Raw genomic sequence first — 16,754 nt, 5'->3', positions numbered from 1 at the left:
ACGCTTTGCAATATGTTTTTTTTAAAAGTTCGATCATTATTTTAAGTGATGTCATTTTCGTGCTTATATCTCTCATGTCATTCACTTTAAGACAAAACATTTTTTTGACTTTTGAACTACTCTGTAATTTAAGGCATCTTACAGTTGATAGTGTGTTAGAGTTTATTTGTCAGTATTTAATCTTTTTTATTGGTATATAAAATAATATTGCGTGTTCCAATTGATGGTGTCCTAGATTTGATGGAATATGGTATTACTGGTGCAAGTTAACTAACTAGAGCTCTGCTCCCCTTTGCGATGAAATCCTGGTGAATTGAACCAATGGGGCAGTGTCTGCGCTGGGGCTCACCCCCGTTTCCTCTCCCCGACTCAGGCAGACCCGGAGCTCTGGCCTATCCTGGGGTTCAGTAAGTTGGAGTTGGCTGTGGGAGCAGCTGGAATTGGCTCACAGCTATGGTGTCAGGGGAAGGTCGGTTTGGGGATCAAAGGGACATTCTGAAACACAAGATATGGTGGAGGTGGAAACAGGCAGTGATTGAATAGGGCAGAGTGATAAAAGCTAAATGCAGGATGAAGGGACCACATCTAAGGTCAAGTGGCGGGGCGTAAGAGCAAGAACGCTGATTGAGGGAGACCCCCCAGAATGCAAGCAGAGGGGGAGGAGCCACAGTCTGCTATGACCTGGATGAGTTTCCTTTTTAACAATCTCCATTTCATCTCAACTTTGATACAAGTGTTCAAATGGAAAGAGACTGAAAACATCTTCTCCTTTTGGTCTTTTCAATCTCTAGTGTATCACCAGTGACCCCTCTGATAAAAGTGAGAGAGACCCTGGAAATCCCTATGCCTGCAGGTTTTCGCTGGTGGGTCTGGGATGCTGTCAGCGATGAAGGTGGTGGCTCCACTCACACCACAAGTACTACTGCTTAGGTCTTGTGCTGCAGATGGTGGTATGAGACCTGCCTGAGCCCTTAGACTTCCCCTTGGCCTGGGGCACTGGACTAGTCTGCTAGGGCTGCCCTAATAAAGTACCACAGGCTGGGTGGCTTACACAACGGAAATCACAATTATCACAATTCTGGAGGCTGGAAGTCCAAGACCAAGGTGTCAGCAGGCTTGATTTCCCCTGAGATCTCTCTCCTTGGCCTGTAGACAGCTACCTTCTCCCTGTGTCCTCTCATGGTCATTCCTCTCTCTGCATGCATCCCTGGTGTTTCTCTGTGTGTCTACATTTCTTCTTCTTATACATTCTTCTCCTATTATATTGGATTATAACCCACCCTAACAGACTCACTTTAACTTAATCACCTCTGTAAAGGTCCTACCTCCCATATAGTCATATTCCGAGGTACTGGGGGTGAGAGTTTCAACATATGAATTTTGGGGAAACACAGTTCAGCCCATAACTGGCACTGCAGAGATCACAGTAGGTAAATTTAAGTTCTTCTCAAGATTAATTTGCATTTTAGTCTTTTTTTGGTTAAGTTTAATGTGAATTTATTAAACCAATACATTTTTGAGACAGGTAATCATTTTTCTTCCTCTGATGTTTTTCATTTAAAAGGACACAGCATTCCCTTTCTCTTCTTTTAATTTATGTCCCTTTATACAGAAGAGCTAAGAATACCTGTTTCTACCTATGCAAGGATTCACATGAAAGGCCAGTAACATGCCAAACATTTGAGCCTTTTCCCAAATAGGGGCAATGTGTTCAAAAGCGAGGTGATTCCAATGAAAAGTCACCAGGCTTCTTCTTGCTCCTCTAAAGGGACTCCTTTGTGAGATCTGGAGACCTGGATAATCAGAGTCCATTACGTCTATGAGAATAGGCTGTGGGGCAGTGGGAGGGGTCTGCACAGAAAAGATTATCAGAGAGGAAATGTATCAGAAAAACATTCCGTGACTTCTCAAGAGAATCAAGGAACAGAATCCAAAGTTTCAGAAACTGGAATTGGAGCTCAAATCAATAATCAAAAATTTTTAAGTAATTACTATATGCCTGCTTTCATGCAGTGTACTGGGCAGATACAAAAATTCAACAGCTTCCACCATTCCTGGCAAAGAATCAGTTGCATCCAGAGTTGAGACATTCTTAAGTATCCTGCAGTCCAGAGGACTCAACGGTCTTAACATACTTTTTTTCTTAAAATAATGGCAGCAAATACTATCCCATACATTGAAACACAGTGTATTTTAACCAAAAGGCAAAAACTTGGCTCAGGAGTGTTTAAGGGTTTACTGAGACTGTCTTCAGTGGGAGGCAAGATCAAAGTAAGACACGTTACAAGAACTAAAGTAAAAAAGACAAGAGTGAGTGAGATTAGAAGTTCACCCATGCTTTCCTTTCCAGCCCTGCCGTAGCTACTCCTAAAGTTTATGCTTTAATTACTTTGTAATTAAATTACAGAAATGGGAAATTATAGGTAGCACCTAATTATTTTCTCTGCCTCTGATCTTTTCCTTCCCAATCCATCTTCTACACACCACAGATCACTGTTCTTGAAGCACCACAATGATCTGTTACTTCATTACTCAAGGGTCTCTCCTGGTATCCCACTAACTAATGAATAAAGCCCACATGCATTCTGGAAGTCAATGCCCTTCGGTATTTGGCACCAACCAACCTTCCCAACTTCATCTCCAATATTCCCCATTGCGAACCCTGCACTTCAGCCCAGAGATCCCCAAATCCAGCCACAAGGACAGTCCCAAGAGGAACCTGTTAAAAACATGACTGCCCAGGTCTGCCCCTATGGAGGCTGGGTCTCTAAGTCTGGTGAAAGGTCCAGGGATCTCCTCTTTTAGAAGATCCTCACTGGTATATGTCTAGTTTGGATGCTCCAGCCAAACTGAAGCTTCAGTGTTCACTCGAACAAATCCTTTGTGGGGTTTTAAAGCCTACCTCCACCATGAAACCACCTTTCTCTGACTCCTCTTTCCTTTACCGCACCATCCTGCTTCCTCACCACCAACCGCAAAACTTCTCTCCCTCTTCCTAACTCTCACTCAGTATGTCTCTGCCTTCCATATGGTCCATCTCACTTTCTACCTTACATTTGAATTGCTTTTTATAAACAGCCCACCTCCCTATTAGACTGTAAGCTTTCTGAAGGCACATTCCATGTCTAATTAACTTGACTTTGTCTCTCCAGAACCAATCAAAAAGCCTAGCAAAAAATGACATACAGTTAAGTATTTTCTGAATCGATAGGGTTTTGCCAGTGATTCGGTAACCCTAAATCTCTTTGGGAGGAGAGACACTGATAAAGATTTTTTATTCCTATAAATATTTGGAATCCTATTTTTATAACAAGCACAAGCTGGAAACAGTATTCTTTCAAATGAAAAATGTCACATCAGACGAGTGAGCCATGGAACTTCAGAATCTCTTTCACACCTTTTATAAGCCACGTAAGCATGGTTTTTACCTTTCTGCCGTTCATTTGGAGGAAAGACATCTATTTTCCTTACTCACAAGGAAATTTCTGTTCTCACCTGATGAAAATAATCGATATGATGGTTGCAGGATACGCTGTCATTCATCATAAGGATAGAAGGTAATAAATTAACAATCACATGGAATTAACATATTTTAGAAAATCACTTAATCTTTGGGGGTTAATCTTCCATTTCTGAATTTCTAAGATTAACTACTCCATAGAGCCTAAGATCTATTTTAAGACAAAAACAGAGCTGACTGAAGAGCGACCCCTCAGAGAAGGAATCCTCAGATTTCTCGCACCTGTGGTTTTTCATTGATCCTATGGAGAGCTTAGGTTGGTGGACACTGGGAGCTTGAAGTGCTCCTTGGGGAGGTTTTGTTGGAACAGCAGAGTTATTAAATAGCTAAAATGTCATGGGTAATAGATCTAGGTTACAAAGACAATACAAAGAGAGGTTTCCAAAATAATGTCCCCACCTGTAACTGAATGCAGCAGTGATGAATATAATCCTAAACAGCAGGCAATATGAATAAAGTTGCTGAGCTCTGGAATGTATTATAAGTAGTCTTTGAATTCCTATCCAGCCTATCCAAAACTTTCTCTTCATTTTACAAAATCCTGAAACTTATTATTCTTGTAATGAGTTCATGTCTCATCCTCTATGATTTTTTTTTTAATCAAAGAGAAAAGAAAATAGTTTAAAATTCCACAAAAGCTTTTAAGAGAATTATGGATCTTACGGAGTACTGTACCCATCTACTGTCCATCATAATCTGATCTCCCTGCTCCTCACATACACACACAAATGCAATTCTTTTAAATTCCAAGATGGCAAATTGCTTCTTCTAAGGATCTTGAAATGTTTAGGGAAGACGACCGCCAAAATAATTAAAGTTTAAACTGTTGAGTTAATGCTTATTCCAGTTACTAATGACTTTATAACAAATTAGTCCAAAGCGTAGTGATCTAAAACAGCCATTCGTTATGTTCATGGATTCTGCGGGTCAGGAATTCAGACAGAGCAGAGCAAGGTTGGCCTTTCTGCTTCACACTGACAGAGGCCTCAGCGGAAAGGTTCCAAGGCCGGGGGCTGGAATCTATCACTCACGAGTCTTGCGGTTGATGTTAGCTTTTGGCTGAGGGCCTCATCCTCTTCAGTGGGCCTCTCCACATAGGCTAGTTTGGTCTTCCTCACAGCATGATGGCAAGGTTCTCAGGGCAAGAACCCAGACAAAGGGCCAGGCAGAAGCTGTGTCACCTTTTACGACCTAGCCTAAAAAATCGTACAACACAGTCCATTTATTGAAGGAGTCACAAAATCTCACCCAGTCTCCAGAAGAGGAGAAATAGATACTGCCTGTTAGTGGGGGGTTGCAAGGTTCTGGAATTGCCTGTGGGACTGGGAATCTTGTTGTAGTCATTTGTGAAGAGGCTTTATGACTTTGAGCTTCCATGTAGGGTGATCGGCTTGGCTGTATTGTGGGGAAGCCTTGGTTTTGGTCTTTCCATTTGGGATAATCAGATTCCTTAAAGTATATTCTTTGGATTTCCTGCATTCTAAGGGACTCGGTCTGGAGGTTAATAGGACTGGAGAACCCAGCATTGGACATTTAATACATACAGAGTTTGATTATCTCCTTGTTTTCAGTAGGATACCTTCATCTTCAATTACACCAACATCTGTGCCAGCCAACACCCAACCCAAAGTTCTGTTTTACTCTCTTTAGAGAATAAACCTCTAGTCTTATGTGGAGGTGGGAGGGTCAGTTACCCAGTGGCATAGATTTTGGAAGAGCCAGAGATCTGACTGCTTTGCCAGCAGCTTTTACCCAGCTTTTACCCTATTTATTTTTGTTGCCACCTCTGTGACCAGTTTTGAAAGAAACTAGTTCTGTCCATCTGTGCGTTCTGAGGAGTCTGCGATGGGTAACATGTTGACACCCAGCTTTCTTGCTCCCCTTTGGCTTTGGATTCAGCTGTTTGGTTTCCACTAACTCATTTACTGTTGGTCCACAGGCTTTCCAGCTTCGCAATAGGACTGCTGTCTTCTCTCTTTATTTCCCAGTCCTTTGAAACTCTTTCCCGTGGCTTTCATGGGGCTTTGACAGGGAGTGAGTTGAGATGTGTTATGTGAGCTGCCATCTTAGCCTGGGAGGCTCTCTAGTCTCTTTCAACCATTGTTCAGGTGAGACGATTGCAAACCCATAAAGACCCTATCTGCTTTTCTTTCAACATGCTCCAGGTTTTTCAGCAACTCTCTTAAAGTGTAATAGCACCTCAAGCTGAATTTCAGGTGTGTTCTAATCAGTACAGATTATAATTGTTACTTCTTTTTTTTAGACACTCAACTCAGCTTTCCAAACTGGGTTAGACAGGGAGTAGTGTCCCTCAGGTGGTCAAGAGATATTCTGAAAAAATAGATGGAAAATACCATGTATTCTCCTCTCAAACATTTATACGGCTATAAATCAAAAATGAAATGTGCTTCATTTTTAAAACCCAGTTTTTCCAAAACATTTGACTACTTAATGCTTTTTTTGGAGAACACCTTACAAGACTTTAGCACAGTGTTATTACTCAAAGTGGGGTTCATGAACAGCCCGTGCCAGAATCATTTGGGGTTCTTTTATGTATTTGGATACCTTTGACCCAATCCCAGATCTTGAATCAGACTGAGCCTTGGGAATCTGCATTTTAAAACAAACAACTAATTCTTATGCAACCTAACGTTACTGGCGAGCCTATTCCCCACAATTTGAACTTCCATATAGAGGAACTCTTCTCTTGGTCCCTCCTCCCATGCCTTATACATTTACTCTGTAAGGAGGAATAACTTTCCTGAGTGATGGACTTGGAAAAGTAAAATAGGTGTGTTTGCCTCAGACCCTGCATCTCTCTCCTCTCTTTGGGAACTGCCTGTCTGCCAAGAGAGTCCGTTTGACTCTGTCCAGTGGGCTCTACCCTGAGGAAGGAAGCTTGTGACTATCCAACTGTTCCAGAGACTGGATGGAAAGAGTATCTAGTATAGGATTAAAACAACAGAAAACCCCCTTACTCAGAGGGTTAAAGGTGATGGTTTATTCTTCATGTCCTTATGCCCTTTCTCAATTGGTTCTAAATTCAGGCATGTTACATATTGAAAGCAATATTATATATTGAGCCACCTCAAATCCCAAGTTTATATTTAAGGATAACTGACTTAGAGGCAAGCTTCAAAAAAAATAGGATATAATATAAGTATACCATATAAAGCAGTAGAAAACACATGGCTATTCATTTTACCGTTGTTTTTTTTTGTTTGTTTTTTGTTTTAATTTGCAATCGTGGGAAGAACAGATGAGGTAGAGAGGCAGTAACTGCAATTCATATATTAGGAAGTAATTCCCAAGGATTTGAAAATAGCCAGAGCCATCCTTCATATTTCTTTTAAGATCCCTCTTAAGACAAGCAGGCAGATAGGAGATCAGCATGGGTCACATCTGGTTTGTTTAGGGATAGAAGGGGTGTAGAGTAGAGGAGTTCTGGGAAACATTCTTAAAAGATTTGGTAGGAGAACACCTGGGAAAGCCCACTTTATTGAAGGAAGGCTGCAAGGACCCAGGCCGAGGAAGTCATGTTCAACAAATCGGATGGAGTTCTTGAAGATATCCCTGTCATGAAAGATGAAGGAGATTTAGTGGCTGTATAAAGAGGACTTTGATTTTAAATAAGATTTGACAAGATTCCACATCCAAGATTAATGGTCAAGGAGAAGAGCCATTGAACGTGGGTGATGTAGCACAGAAGATAAAAAAAACTGGCTCGAGAAAGGGAGATGGATGAAAGGCAGGGAAGGGATTTGCGACTTGGAAAGGGATTACCTGAATGGATGAAGGGACAGTAGTAAGAGAAAATGGTCAGCCAGCTTTGGGATAGTCTTTTTTTTTAAATAATAAGCATTGAAGTGGAGCCAAACAACAGAACAAATGCACCAAGTCTTGAGATGATTCAGAAACTTGGACCCAGCAGTTCTAGCAAATCATATTGCCCAGGGGGTAGACGTGCTTGGCTATGACATGGTGGATTGAGCAGAGAGATGGAAACCAATAATACAAACCAAAGAATGGAACAGGTAGCCCAGTGATACTTCCTGAGGCCAGAGCTATAGATGATTGTGAAGTCAGCCAATCATGTCTTTGGTGTTTCTAGCCCTTCTTTTTGAGTCTTCTCCCTCAAATCTTCCCTTCCCCACCACCAAAAACTAGCTGCAACATCAACCCTAGCTTCCTGAGTTTCAGGCATCCCAGTGTTCTCACTCTCTCCCTCCTACACAAACCTCAGGTCAGTTAAGTGTCTATCTCCCCCTAAGGGACAAATACTTAGAGTTTAGGGCACTACTCTTCCTCTGGGCATTTACATTTTAATGGGAGACAAAAATGTTAAGTCTAAGTATTGTAACTGTTGTGATGGAATTTCAAGGAAGGGTTTGGGGAGGATGCAGCAGGGTTATTATGTGTCCCAGAGGTCACTCGTGGTGGCAGTCTCCTGCACCTGGTGGTAAAATCAATGTTGGTCCTGACAAACAGTATTCTGGTCTGGTGTTTCCAAAAAAATAAAATCAGTGGAAACACAGCTTTAAAAACTAGGTTTGCCCAGGAAAAAAAAAAACAGTATTGACAAGCTCTGGCCAAAAGACCCCATAGTATGACAACATAGTACAAGAATATGAGGGAGAAAAGCACGACAAAGAAGTAACCAAGGCCCAGAAACATTCAGCATCAGACTAGGGATGTGTGCCTTTAGCCTTTAACACCTCCTTCATCATCCTGATTGAAACCCTGCCCTGTTCAAATGTTAAATTCTTCCATAGAGATAGGAGCGGAAGTGATTTTGTTCGTCTTCTTGTCACCAACAACAGTAGAAGGAGTAGGGAGAAAAGATGCTATCTATAACTAATTCTCATATGAACTCACGGAGAAAAAGAGGAGAGGCAAGTCAAAAAACATGGACTGGCCAGTGTTGGGCCGTAGCAAAGGAAGAGTGAAATGGACATTAAATTCTGCCTTCGGTCACCACGGTCTTTCCTGCTGATTTGGAAGTCTGGAAAGGCACAATTATTAGAAAGTGACCAGTATTTTCCTTTAGAAATCTACTAGATTTCTTTCTAAAGATACAGGATGTGGAGATAAGATGATAAAGGAAGGAGACTCTTCCTAGAGCATCTCCACTCTCTTCCAGAAGTCGGCCATGAAGCAGCCTCCACTAGCAAGACACAGCTGAGAGTTCAGTATGAAAAAGGCATGTGAGCTTTTAAAAGGCTATAAAACAGCCCATGCATTTTATCACAGAAGAGTCTTTTGTGTCCTCATTTGGCATTCAACTGGATCATATACGTTAAGTTTTTTTTTCTTTTTTTTACAAGGCTAAGTCTTCCAGTCTATGAACACAGATGTCTTTCTAATTGACGCATTTTTTTTTTTTTTTTTTTTTTTTTGGCCGTGCTGCCCAGCTTGCGGGATCTTAGTTCCCCAACCAGGGATTGAACCCGAGCCCCCGCAGTAAAAGCGCCAAGTCCTAACTACTGGACCGCCAGGGAATTCCCTACATTAAATTTTAATAAGAGTAATTATCTAGTTTCTCATCCCAGAGAGTAGAAGCAGAGCATTAAAAGAGTGGGCAAAAGCTAAGAACACTTAAGAGAAAAGGAAAGGACAAAAATCATGTTAAAATGGGACCTAGTTAAACTTAAAAGCTTTTGCACAGCAAAGGAAACCGTAAACAAGACGGAAAGACAACCCTCAGAATGGGAGAAAATATGTGCCAATGAAGCAACTGACAAAGGATTAATCTCCAAGATATACAAACAGCTCTTGGAGCTCAGTATCAAAAAAACAAACAACCCTATCAAAAAATGGGCAGAAGACCTAAATAGACACTTCTCCAAAGAAGACACACAGATGGCCAAGAGGCACATGAAATGATGCTCAACATCAGTAATTATTAGAGAAATGCAAATCAAAACTACAATGAGGTATCACCTCACACCAGTCAGAATGGCCATCATTAAAAAAATCTACAAACAGTAAATGCTGGAGAGGGTGTGGAGAAAAGGGAACCCTCTTGCACTGTTGGTGGGAATGTAAATTGATACAGCCACTATGGAGGACAGTATGGAGGTTCCTTAAAAAACTAAAAATAGAACTACCATATGACCCAGCAATCCCACTACTGGGCATATACACTAAGAAAACCATAATTCAAAAAGACACATGTACCCCAGTGTTCACTGCAGCACTATTTACAATAGCCAGGACATGGAAACAACCTAAATGTCCAGCAACAGATGAATGGATAAAGAAGATGTGGTACGTATATACAATGGAATATTACTCAGCCATAAAAAGGAAAGAATTTGGGTCATTTGTAGAGATGTGGATGGACCTAGAGTCTGTCATACAGAGTGAAGTAAGTCAAAGAGAAAAATAAATATCATATATTAACGCATATATGTGGAATCTAGAAAAAAGGTGCAGATGAACCTCTTTGCAGGGCAGGAATAGAGACACAGACATAGAGAACAGACGTGTGGACACAGTGTGGGAAGGGGAGGGTGGGATGAATTGCGAGATTAGGTTTGACATAAATACACTACCGTGTGTAAAATAAATAGCTAGTGGGAACCTGCTGTATAGCACTGGGAGCTCAGCTTGGTGCTCTGTGATGACCTAGATGGGTGGGATGGGGGAGGGGGGTGGGAGGGAGGTCAAAGAGGGATGGGATATATGTATACATATAGCTGATTCACTTCGTTGTACAGCAGAAACTAACACAACATTGTAAAGCAATTATACTCCAACTTAAAAAAAAAAAAAAAGACATAAGAACTTTAAAGAGTGCAGCAGCGTGAGGCTATTTGGATCTGGGACAAAGAGTCTTATACTACTCAGTGTGTCCCAGGCCCTCACTGTCTCCTAGAGGATTTCCAACCTCATTTTCTACTGCTCCCCACCCCTATCCCCAGTTCATTCCACTCTGGCCCCACTGGCCCTGCTGTAGTGTGACCACACCAAGTCTATTCTCACCGCAGAGCCTCTGCCTCACTCTAGTCTCTGCCTGTAATACTCCTAAGGCAGCTCATCACTCGCCCCTTCTCTGTTCAAATCCCTTCTCCATTTCTTAAATAGCCACCCTCAATCTGCATCCCATTACCCTGTTTTATTTTCTTTATAAATGATAATTACTATTTGAGACGATATGATTTATATACCTTTCTACTTGTTTATTTTCTGTCTTCTCCCCCTTAAATGAAAGCTCCATGAGAAAAGGAATCTTGCCTTGCCTGGTTACCATTCTACCTTCAGTCCTTGAAAGGTGCAAAACAGCCACTCTATAAATACTACTGCAGAGCACAGGGAACTGTGCTCAATAATCTGTAATCACCTAAATGGGAAAAGAATTTGAAAAAGAATAGATACGTGTACATGCATAACTGAATCACTTTGCTGTACGCCTGAAACTAACACAATATTGTTAATCAACTGTACTCCAGTATAAAATAAAAATTAAAAAAAAAAGAAAAAAGAAAGAACTAACAGGAGAGGGGTCCCCAGTGATACCACTGAGTCCTCACTAGGAAGTTGCAGTATCGTCAGTTTCCTCCCTATGAAAGAAAGACAGGAGTGATTACGTACATTTAGTGTATCTCCTACCCACCATGGATTGTTTGTATTTGCTGGAAATTCTCAGTCATCTAGAAAGACCTGATATTGTGAAAGAGCCCTTTCTCCAACAGGGATACTGAGAAGGTTGTGGAAAGAGAGGTGGTTGCTTGCTTGCCCTCGCTGGATGAAAGGGGGCCACGAGTCTTTCTGCAGTTCCACTAAAGAGCCAATAAAATAGAAACAAGACACACATGTGCCAAGAGCTAAACAACAAGGCGGAAGTGGCTTAGGTTTGTGGTCTGTTACCACATGACAACACTGAGTTGAAGCCAAGGCATTTTCTCTTCTCTCCAGTCTCTGGATGCTGGAAGGCTCTACTTTGGAACAGAGGGGATCCGCGTGTCAGAGAAGAGGAACTCTGTGCCCGGTGCACGGGTGTGAAAGTACCAGGGAAGATAAGTTTTAGAAAATTTGAAGTTTCCTCTATGTAAAGGTAAGCATATTATGGCCCAGGGCTAAATCCAGCCAGTGGTCTTTTTTGAGGGGTGGGGGTGGGGAGCAGTTTTTAAAGTTTTTATTTTCCCAAACGGACTTTTTTTCTCATTAAAAAAAAAAGAAAAAGAAAAAAACTTCTACTATATACTTAGAGACTTCCCAGTGACTAGGAAATAAAATTAGCATGGCAAAGAGGAAAGGACATTAGTTTGGAAGTCAGGGGACTTGAATTATTGCCCTGAGTCTGCTACTAACACGTCTGCTGCCTGTTTTTGTAAATAAAGTTTTATTTAAACACTCATTTGTTTACATATTTTCTATAAATGTTTTCCCACTACAATAGCAGGGTTGAGTAGCTATGAAGGAGACCACATAGCCCACAAAGCCTAAAACATTTACCATCTGGCTCTTTATAGAAAAATCTGCCAGCCCCTGCCCTATACCAGAAGTAGGAAAAGAAATAGGTTGTTATACAACATGAAATTGCTGATATTTGACTGTTTTGATTTTTAAAATCACAATTTCATAATTCAATTTAAATAGTTCATTCTTTGAAGTCTTCAATATCCATCTCAAAACCATTTCATCATAAAAGTTTCCCCAGTTCTTGCAAACAGATGTAAATATTACTCTCTTCTCTCAAACCTGATTCATGGAACTTTGCTCCTACATTTGGCTGATTCTATGTTTGTAGAATAGTCATTATGTGTATAGCTTCTCCTCTACTATTGAAAAGTACTGTTATAGGCTAAATTGTGTCGCCTCCCAAAAGCCATACGTTGAAGCCTAACCCCCAGTACCTCAGAATGTGACTGTATTTGGAGATAGGGCCTTTAAAGAGGTAAGTAAGTCCATTGGGTGGGCCCTAATCCAACATGACTGGTGTCTTTATAAGAGGAGGTGATGGGGACAAACAGAGGGATGCCAGAGACATACCCGCACAAAGGAAAGACCAGAGGACACAGCGAGAAGTGATCTGCAAGCCAAGGAAAGAGGCTTAGGAAAAAACTAACCAACCCAGCCAACACCTTGATCTAGGACTTGTAGCCTCCAAAACTGCAAGAAAATAAATTTCTGTTGTTTAAGCTACCCAATCTGTGGTATTTTCTTATGGCAGCCCTAGCAAATGCTACAATTACTCAAGTAGAAGGTATTCCTTCTTTTTCTTTGTATTCTCAATAGCATCTGGAGACATATGTAGTATTAGTTGATTAAACTTCACAGATTTGAGTGCAACAAGGTGCATAACATGATGTGTCTGGGGTTTACAGTGTTTGATTCTCCAAAATTCCTAGAGTGTAATCAGAATTTTTCTACAAAGATATGTTCTAGAAGCCTCTAGAATGGCTCATTCAACAAACATTCATGAACTGCTCAGCACAAATATCAATTTACACAGCTCTGATGATTTACTGTTTTCAATGAAAATTGAAGAAGTGCACTATCCCTTTCTTGGTCTACTTAGAGAGAGAGAGGAATAACCAGAATGCTGGATTAGAACTCTGTCAAATAGAATAGCAGACCCTGGGCGGCCAATTCTGAATAACAATCTTCAGGGAAGACCGATAATGAACGTTAAACAGAAATATTAAATGTGTAGTTCTAATTTACCTTCCAGATGTCAGAATCTGCAGAACTGGGCAATGCAACAAAGATCAAACAATTTGAGGAGCCCAGCTCTCTTGGTTTACTCAAAATCTTTTGAGTAAGAAGTGTGACTGCTTCACATGGGACCATAGCCAAACCCAACCTGAAAGAACTTGTTTTGCAAATATCCCCCAAATGCAGAAGCTTTCCTGATTGTTCATTTCTAATGAACAAATAAAAGGTTTCAGTATGAACGATGTCCAGATGCCCCAGAAGCCTGCTCTGTTTGCCAATTCCATTGACCAAATACACATTCCTTTGATTCTATGAACCAAATACAATTCCATTGACCAAATACACATTCCTTTCAGATTTCAATGACAGCCCATAGTGAGAAGCATTGTTTTATCTGCTAAGAACTTTACCAACTTAAAGCTTGATGAGGAGCTATCCAGCACAGACCACTGGGCATTCTGATGAGTTAGAAAATCAGAAGTCATTGAGCATTGTCAGTTCTGATCTTTTCCAGACCGATACATTTCACCCAGGGCATTTTCATACAATTATGGGAAAACCTGAACTGCATTATCCCTAACCAAGTCCTAGACTTAGTGGCATAAGGAAATCTCCTTCCTGAATAAAGTAAAGGCTTATAAAACACGTGGCTGCTGTGGTCTAAATTCTCAATAGAAGGCTGATTAGTTTTTCAACGATAAGTTTCTTAATCATCTCTGGAAAATAATGTCTGGTCACCAATTTGCCCTTGGCCACTGGATCAAGAAAAAGAAGTATTCCTAATCAATACCATAAGCCCTTTTACTCTGTGTGTGGTAGGACTGCTCCTAAGAAGTTGAAATTCCTATTGTTAGCTCCTGATGTTTCACAGAAACATGACTTGGTAACTCCAAGAAAACAAATCATAAATCATTTCATTAAATCCACATCAATTGCCCATATATAAATGTCATGCAGGTGGATGTACAAAGCTACATGTACATGTACAAACTAGACAGAGACTAACACAATATGATGTGCTACTTAATTAAATAATCTGGATTTTAGGGGATTTTTTAATCCAGACTTATCACCATTATACGAATAAACAATTGTCCTGGTAATTTCCAATCCTCCTCATGGTGTGTAGATCTTTGGAAATGAAAACTCATGCTCCATCCTTTCTGTGGCCTGAATCTTGAGTGCACCAAACCCACACCCTTTAAAGACAATGTTCATCATATCACACACTCTTACATCCCCAACCCCTACTGCTGCCCCACCCAAAATTTCCCATGGCCCTTAACTCCCAATCCGATTGAAACTAAACTCCTTTGTCTAGTCGTCACAGTCTTCCACATTTCTGATCTAGTCAAATTTCCCAATTCTCTCCAAAATACACGTGCCATTCAAGTCAAGCAAGACCCCGCCATGTCTACAAAATAACCATGTTTACTCTTGAGTCTTTTCCTTTTATTTCTTCCTTGTCTACCATTTGATGGATTTCTTCCAAACTTCAAACTTCAGCTCAAAATGTAATTCCTTGAAGTTTGCATTCTGCAAACAACACCCTGACATTCATTCCTACAGCATTAATCTTCTGGACCACATGACCTAGCAATTAATTATATTGCAAAATACTCTTGTTTTATGCATTTTGGTCAAGTTTCACTAGAATGCAAGCCCCAGTTTTTTGTTGTTGTTGTTGTTTTTTTGTTCAGTGCTATAATCTTAGCACTTAGGATAGTGCCTGGCACATGAGAGGACTGGATCAATATTTGTTAGATGAATAAATGTTGAACAGTGTTCAACAAAACTGAACAACGTTTCTCCAGTAGAACTTGGAATCTCTCAAGGGCAGGGACTATATTATTATCCTTTTTTTTTCACTCGCCACAAACCACTGTGGGGTACATACTATTTACCAAGTACTCACACTTCTCCACTGCCCAGTGACTGGTAAGTCACCCCAAAGTCCAACCACAGACTACAGTTCTGTGTTGAATTTGGAGGCAAATACAGTGAAATGACTATGCTACAGTAGGCACTGCCTAAATTCTTCCTGGGAAAAGAAGGAAAGGAAGAAAGAGAAAGGAAAAGATCTATTATTAAGTTTGGAAAGAATATAACTATCCTTAAATTTGAAAATGAGATCACCTATCACTTAAGGAACATGGGTCTTCCTTAATCATCATGTTTTATAAACCACTGTTAGGCATAGTTATGTCTGCTCTACAGAGAATAAAGCTTATTAAAAATAATGTCTCTTGTTTAAAAAAAATTAATTTAAAAAAATGGGGAAAAAAATAATGTCTCTTCAGATTTCTATGTGGACACATACCTCTAAAGTAGACAAGGCAGGTATTATTATACTTATTTCATGGATGAAGAAACCAGTAAGTTCGTCTTGTCAAATGTTATATGGCTACTAAATGGTAGAGTTCAGACTAAAAGGAATTTATTTTTTAGTTTTCCTTCCATTTTTTTTCATAATGCCTTTTACAAAGGTGCATAGTGGTAAAGATAAATTCAACGTCTTCTCACTTTTCATTTTCTGGAACATTCCTTTTTTGTCTCCTTGGTATTCCTAATGGGCTCTACCTTCTTTCCCCTGATTGTCATATGAATCTGATCATTGCAAAATAGGCAAAGCAAATTGTAATAATTCTGTGTATAGCAGGGTAATTCTCTGAAATAATAATTAATGCACTGTTTTATGTTTCTTCATAGCACTGTTGCCTAAACACCTATATTTTTGTTTTTGGACTGGGCTTACCACTTTAGGGAAAGGATAGAATGCAGAAAATAGAAGAATCAAATCTTGACTTTTTATTTCTAAAATATACTCTAGAAATGCAGAGCATACCTTCAAGAGCCAAGGCTTTCATGGTGAGAGCCAGGCTTTTATTATAGAGAAAAGGATTTTTGAGTCTTCAACAACTTGGATGGAATCAGAACACAAATCTTATACTATAAATAGTAGTGTTAGGCAGAAGGCAGATTTTCCTCCAAAAATTACGCAAATTCAATCTGCTGGAGAAAGAAGAGAGCTGAGATGGAAAAGGGGGCAAGATTTAGTAGTTGCTACATAGGTCCCAGAGAAGGGACCTCATGCCCCCATCTTCCCTTCATCTACAGTCAGGCCCAGCCCGAGAGGAAGGTGACACAAACTGTAGTGGGGGGAATCAGTTCCTGGAAGAAAGAGGGCTGGCATCTCACTTCCTGTCCAGCAGGCGAGCCGAGAGCCTCTCAGATGTGCTCTGCACCTCAGCACAGTGAACTGGGAGAGAAGCTGGGACTGATTAGGAAGAAAGAGACTGAGACAATCTTCTGAGTGTCCTACAGCCCTAGGGATACAGGAGCGCATCCAAACATACCCTACAGCCTTGAGGGAGGTTTTGGATCAGAAGAGGCCTGACAAGAGGCTACTATCAGCAGTGATAGCACAAGTGGGACTAACCTGAGGCTATGAATGGACCTGGACACCAGCAGGAGAGAGACAAGTCAGTGTCACTATGAATGAGGTAAACCTCGTTGGGGGCAAGGACAACGACACCAGTCCCTTGCCCTAAAGCCATCACATGCATACCACCCC

This window comes from Balaenoptera musculus, chromosome 13, assembly GCF_009873245.2.
Source record: "Balaenoptera musculus isolate JJ_BM4_2016_0621 chromosome 13, mBalMus1.pri.v3, whole genome shotgun sequence".
In the NCBI taxonomy this organism is placed as follows: domain Eukaryota; kingdom Metazoa; phylum Chordata; class Mammalia; order Artiodactyla; family Balaenopteridae; genus Balaenoptera; species Balaenoptera musculus.
This window is presented reverse-complemented; position numbering follows the sequence as displayed.